The sequence below is a fragment of the Falco cherrug genome, chromosome 1 (assembly GCF_023634085.1).
Source record: "Falco cherrug isolate bFalChe1 chromosome 1, bFalChe1.pri, whole genome shotgun sequence".
Lineage (NCBI taxonomy): Eukaryota > Metazoa > Chordata > Aves > Falconiformes > Falconidae > Falco > Falco cherrug.
Genome location: NC_073697.1, coordinates 1,743,241 through 1,749,639, shown reverse-complemented (window position 1 = coordinate 1,749,639; position 6,399 = coordinate 1,743,241). Strand labels below are relative to the sequence as shown.

The 6,399-nt window shown below is 35.6% G+C and overlaps 1 long non-coding RNA gene across 1 annotated transcript; it reads left to right on the top strand.

Annotated features, from left to right (window-relative positions):
* Positions 1 to 3,439: 3,439 nt before the first annotated feature.
* On the top strand, positions 3,440 to 6,032 carry LOC114016384 (uncharacterized). Its single transcript, XR_003560806.2, has 2 exons — positions 3,440 to 3,933; positions 5,619 to 6,032. It is a non-coding gene; the product is annotated as an uncharacterized LOC114016384 (long non-coding RNA).
* The last annotated feature ends 367 nt before the right edge of the window (positions 6,033 to 6,399 follow it).

Sequence of the window (6,399 nt, the reverse complement as noted above, 5' to 3'; positions counted from 1 at the left end):
TCTTTTAATATTTACTAATGATTTATATACAGTAAATCATGTCATGATAGCGATTTGAAAATATTTATTCCTGTTTTCGATTCTCTCACTGTTATCCCCGACTCTCAGAATTAGAAAACAGAAAACCAGGAGGAGGTAAGGGGAAGTCCGGTTCATTAGTTGTATTTTTCTCATTATGCTCTTATTTGTATTGCATTTACCACCTCTTGTACTCACAGTGTAACTTTTTTCTAGCTGTTCTACCTTGTCTTCAAGTGGAAAATTGTCACTCTTCTTAGTACAATGGAGTCTTTTGCTTTATACTTCCCTTTCCATTAGAATTTGGCAAATAGGGTCAGGTGCTCAGTTAGGAGAAACATATTCATATTTGGGTTTTTTTCTGTGTTTGCAGAAAGAGGATTTTCAAGGTGAATTTTAGGACTTCCCTCTTATGGATACTTTAAGATCTTGAAGTGTCATCTGCACAGTCCTGCTAGCGGGTGTGCGGTATGTTGCAACGTATTACTGCCTGCGGAGTTGTGGCAGGCAGCTTCAGAGTTTTATCCTCTTTTCTATTTTGTTTAATACAGACCATACACTCTCCAACCTTTATGGTGGCTAGTAAATAAATAAAAACTTTATTTTTACTACAAAGTCAAACATAACAGTTGCTTTCCTCTTTTAGGATTGCTAAACTGTCTGTATTAGCCCTGTGCTTCACTCGTTACAAAACTGTACCACAGTTTCCTATCCTGCTCCAGCAGACGCAAATCTCTAGGCAGATGATAACCTGAATATAAGGTAATGTTTTCTTACTTTTAGCAGGAGTGAATCCTTCCTTTTTCTCTGCACCCCAATGCCAGTCTTCCCTGGAGCATCACGTCGCCTGAGCAGTCATGTCCCTGTGACACATGCGTTCACCTGGAACTGCGCTGCTTACCAAGCGCAGGCAGAACGTGATGCAATATGCCGTGACCTCAGCCAAGGGAATCGGTTCTGAAATGAATTTTTGGAAGACCACGTTACTCGAGCATTTTCATTCTGTAGCAGCTGTTTGTTACTCTGAGATGGTTATGTTAGAATAAGTGAGTGGAAAAGACTTTGTGACCACAGATATTATTGCCACTATAAAACACTTCCCATACTGGTCGATTTTTGCATAATGTGTAGTTTAACTGTGTTTACATGTATTAGTATTTTATGCCATAGGATTCCAATTCCAAAAAGGTAAGAGAAGCTCTTGACTGTACTTTTTTCTTAATTATATTCCACTTCTAGAAAGTTCACAGTTTTAGTATTTATTTCAGACTTTTCTTGCTAGGTGGAGGTTCAGAGGGACTTCATATACTAACCAAGAAGTAAAATGTTACATAAATGAGGGTTATTACATGCTTATTGGTTACTACTCATTTGGACAAATTAGCTTGCTAGTTCAACAGTGCATGTGGATCCATTTATGTAACTTAAACTATATTTGCATGTATGTTCCATGCTGGGCAGCTGAAAAAGAGAAGCAGAGAAGTGGTAAGCACAGGAAGCCACAACTGGCAGCTTGGTAATTAATATAGCTAGAGCTGTTATCTGAAATGCACAGAAATTGTACTGAAATTCCTGAGTCCATATTACTTACAGTTTTGAGTGCTATGGGCTTAAACAATAACAAATATTTTCTGTTTTATAGCCTCTTTTTCTGAGTATTTTGATGCCAAGAAGTACTAGTAAATATGGTGTGTTCATATCTATATCTTCTTAAAGAAGGATAACATACCTTCATATCCTTGCCCCACATTTTGTATTTTGCCAGATATGAAAGCAAGGTCATCTGAATTAAAAAAAAAAAAAAAAGTAAATAAATGCATGTAATACTAATGAGTAAATATTTTGGTTTTTTCTAGGAAACTTGGGGAGGAGGGGGGATAAAAATTATTTTAGTTTCCCAGATTTAAATCTGATGAGATGAAAATATAACACAGTCTGTAAGAATTTGTGTACCTTGAGTTTTGTAACCCAGAACATGTCCTCAAAAAAAGTACCTAGATCTAACTAGAGAGTTTGTAGTGATTTGTTTCAGTGAGTGTCATGCTCAAGTAATTACAAGTAGATGTTGTATTTTCATTAGTACTTGCTTTAGTCTTCTGGTCATCTTGTATTTCTGCCAGATTAAGAATTCTAAAATTTCTTAACTTCCATTAGTTTTTCATTTGTTTTAAGCTTTCTGAAGCCAAACGCCTGAAGTAAAGTCAACATTGGGCTTGCAACAAGACGGCATCTTACTTGTTCAGTTAAGATTAACTAACCTTAAATTCAAAGTGAAGAAGAATTACAGTGATCTTTTTCCATAGAGAACTCAAACTGAAAACCATAAATCTTTTGAGAGCTGGCAGCAGCAAACGACCATCTTAACCACAAAGCTAACTGAACAGTTTATCTTACATATACACATCTTTGCCTATGAAAGTAATTTTCCAGAAATGGCCGTCAGTTGAATTACTTTGACAGATGTCACTGTTGGTTGGTTGTCAGGCGAAACTGTCCCTGACTGATATTCAGCCCTTACAGAAGGTGAATGTGCTACTACAAGTATTATTTTGTCTCGCCTTGGTTCTTACAGGGGTTTAATATAAGTTACTGTCCATTACATAGCAAAATGTGGGGTAATGGGAAAAAAAAAGATGGGAACAGTAGCACCCCGTCTTATTCTGGCAGCAATAGTACTGATAACCCCCTTCAGGTATTATTATATTCATATATTTATATTCAGGTGCAGTTTTGGGTCTTTTCTTCTCCATAGAGTGGATGTCTAAAATATTATAGAAAAAGCATGTCTTTATTTCTTAAGAAGCTTGTGCTTAAAGAAGTTTCTGGATGGTCTGTATGAATCAGATAAGACTTTAGGAAGAACAAGTCACTGCAGCAGTAGAATGTTATCCTGAGAATGCTAAAGCTACTTCTTAGAAAAGGCAGAGTTTGTGATACTAGCAAATTAGGCACTTTCCTTAAAACATCTCTTAACCTTCACTTTTAAATTCTGAAGTCAAGTACAGCATCTGTAACTCTACATTGAGCCATAGGCTTAGCCTAAAAAGCTGTATGACTTGCAACATGAAAGCATTTTTTCTTTGGTTTAGCTTTTGGTTCGTTGGTTTGTTTAGATATCTCTTCAGGAGCAAATTTTTGTAACCATATGAGAAATATTCCTTAACTTAATGATTAGTAATAAAGAAAGAAATCAATACTAAGAATTATTAGGAATGTAATAGAGGAATTAAATAGAAAACACCACTGTGATTATTTAAATCTGCAACAAACATACAAAACTGTATGCAGTCCTTTTTTTCTTCATATCAGTTATGGATGGGAAAAAGACTTAGAGAAGGATGACAAATACAATCAAGTGTACAAAACTGGCTTCTGCCTGAAAAAAAAAAGTATACTGACCAGGAACCTTCAGGGGAAAAAAAGCGGTATATGGAAGGAGGTTTAAAAAATCAGCAGTGTAGAGGAGAAAGTGGATGGGGATTTATTTTAGTTCCACCATAAGAATGTGAGATGTGAAATAAAGCCAGCGGCGTTCAGAGCAAACCAAGGAAGATGATTCTTCCAACAATGTATTATTAAGCTGCCACGTGGTGTTACGGATAGTGAAAACGTACATGATCTCGAAGGGTGACGGTTCAGATTCCTGGAAGAAAAACAACTTAAGGACTGTTACATAAAAAAAGATAATGTTTCTGCTCAAGAAGGTTTTGAGCTGCGTCTTACTGAGGTCTAGAAAATATTCTGTGGAGCTGTAGCTATGTGCTTGCCTTCATCTTCCTCGGGAACCTGCTGTTGGTCACTCTAAGGCTCAAAATAGCAGGCTAGACAGACTCTCTTGCCACAGTATTTTTCACTCAACGTCCAAGCTACGTTTATTTCAGGAATATTTGAGGGTGCCTAACAGGAAAACAGAAAGTAGGAAACATTTTGTATTTTCTGTCAGAATTTATCTCTGGAAGAAAATACCTTACCTCTCTGAAAAAGAAACACTACTTTGAGGATACAGCTGTCTGCAAAAGGCTTTATGGGTTTGGTGTTTCTTGCTTCTCAGTCACTTCTGGTTCAAATAGGTTATTATTGCAAAAACATTTTCTCTTGCTTTGGGAGTGATGCAGCCCGTTGTGTGTTCTGGTGGCTGTTAATTGGGGACGGTAGGCAGTGACTGTTTATATTTAGTGGTATGAGTGACACAAGAATTCTTAAATATTTCTCACTTAACCTATACAAGCTATATTATCCATGAAGGCAATTATATGTTAATTTGATCAACTAGTTTTTAAATGATTAATGTATTGCAACAAACAGACTTTTGCATCTTAAGAAAAATATGCTTAGATTATTTCAGGTCCTTACTAGTTTCCTTCACTGAAATTTTACATAGTTTTCTTAATTATACTGTTTGGACAAAATATCACTTTTTAAAAATAGAAAATAAAAAAAAATCTAGTCATGTCTGTTACATATGAGCAAAATAACTCATCTAATTTGATACATGCTGCCTGAGTTATTACTCTTATTATCCTTGTCTCTTCTCTTGCTTATATGGTTCTCATTCCTTAGTATGCTTAAAATACTGTGGCAATGAGAGAGATTAATTAGGTGTTCTATTTGATTTTTATTAAATGTGAAAAATAAAAGATCTTTTCATCTGTCAACTGCTGGGGTTTGGGGCTGTGGTTTGGTTGGTTGTTGTTTGGGGGGTTTTTTTTTGCTTTTGTCTTAACTGAGATCACCTTTTATTAATTACTAATTTACTAATTCTCTTACTGTATTCTGCCTAATACTTCTTGCTTGTTTGTTTCTTCCTTGCGTTTTTCTTATTTTTCCAGAGCCAGAAAGTGTCTGACCCAAATCCAAATTCATTTCAGAGAATTCAATTTCAGAATCATACAAAACATTTAGCTAGGATTCCATTTGATTATATTTTCTTGACAATGCTAAATTATCCACTTCACATTTTTTCTCTGTCTGGTCAGAGTAATGTCATTAAAATGACTTAATGTGCAATTTTACAACTAAATGTACAGTCTTTCAGGCTGCCCAGAGAGGTTGTGGAGTCTCCTTCTCTGGAGACATTCAAAACCCGCCTGGATGGGATTCTGTGCAACCTGCTCTAGGAGAACCTGCTTTAGCAGGGGTTGGACTGGATCATCTCCAGAAGTCCCTTCCAACCCTGACCATTCTGTAATATTATAAACTCCTGGACCTTCTGGCTTTGGGCTAAGGTGGTACGCTGTCTGTTACCCCTGAAAATAATAAGACTTCCACCTTTCTCAGTTTGTACTTCTTACTTGCTAAGTAATAATTGCTAAGAAGAGAGAAAAAAGTCCTGTTTTAACGAAGTGGTTTTAACAACCAGCTAAGCCTTGTCCTCCCTTTCTGAATGCACAAACCCGTACGTTACCACCTTTTAAAAAGTAGGATTTTTGTGGGAGCTGTTTGTTTGTTAAGATAGTATTGCCTGCCTAGATACTTGGCTTGCTTTCTTCTATTCAAAATGAGTAGTATTTTTTAAATAAAAAAGAGACCATTTTTGTAATGACAGAATCAACTTACTGTAAGCCTCATCTTGTCCTTAAATTACATTTTCATTCCTATAGAATGAAGAAATAGACAGATATGTTGCTTAGCATGCCAAGTTGGAAAAGGAGCACTTCCCTTGCTTTCAATACAGGACTGAACTTGATGGAGAATCAGAGATTGTTTTTGCAACACAAAATGCTGGAGCTATGTGCTAACAGTTTTGCCAAGGCATTTGAAAAACCAAAATGTCTACAGATTTCTTCATTGTGTACTGTTCTGCCTAAAAAGCAAAACACTAGGGGTAAAACACTTCCTCACTGAGGATAGTGAAAAATTTTGTTACTGATTTTTAGTAAACCTTGGATTACACTAGTATTGGAATATCATCTTTATTCTTTTTTTTTTTTTTCCTAAGCAAATAATGAATACAAGGCTCAAAATTATATCCAAAGTGGAACTTCTTATTCACAAATAAAAATTTGGTCAACTTTTCTGCTGTGTAAGTACAACATAGATTCTTACTTCATTTTAAAACTTTAGTCTCTGAATTGAAAAAAAAAAACCACCTTGCTGAAGGGAAATGGGAAAAATGATGGAAATGGAGAAAGCAAATCTTTATAGAGTAGGACAAAGCAATGTTTTCAGAGTTAAGTTTCAGATGCCAAAAGAGTAAAATACTTATTTAAATCCCATATTTGTAGAATCTTTATAACTACAGTTTTTCTGTAGATAACCCATCTTAATCAACATTTTGGCTACAGGTGTTATTCATTATATTTTAACTGTTCTGGTAGAATGCATATGGCTGAGCAGCAGGATGTATTTCGCGTCCAAAACACCCACCAAATATTAGTAAAA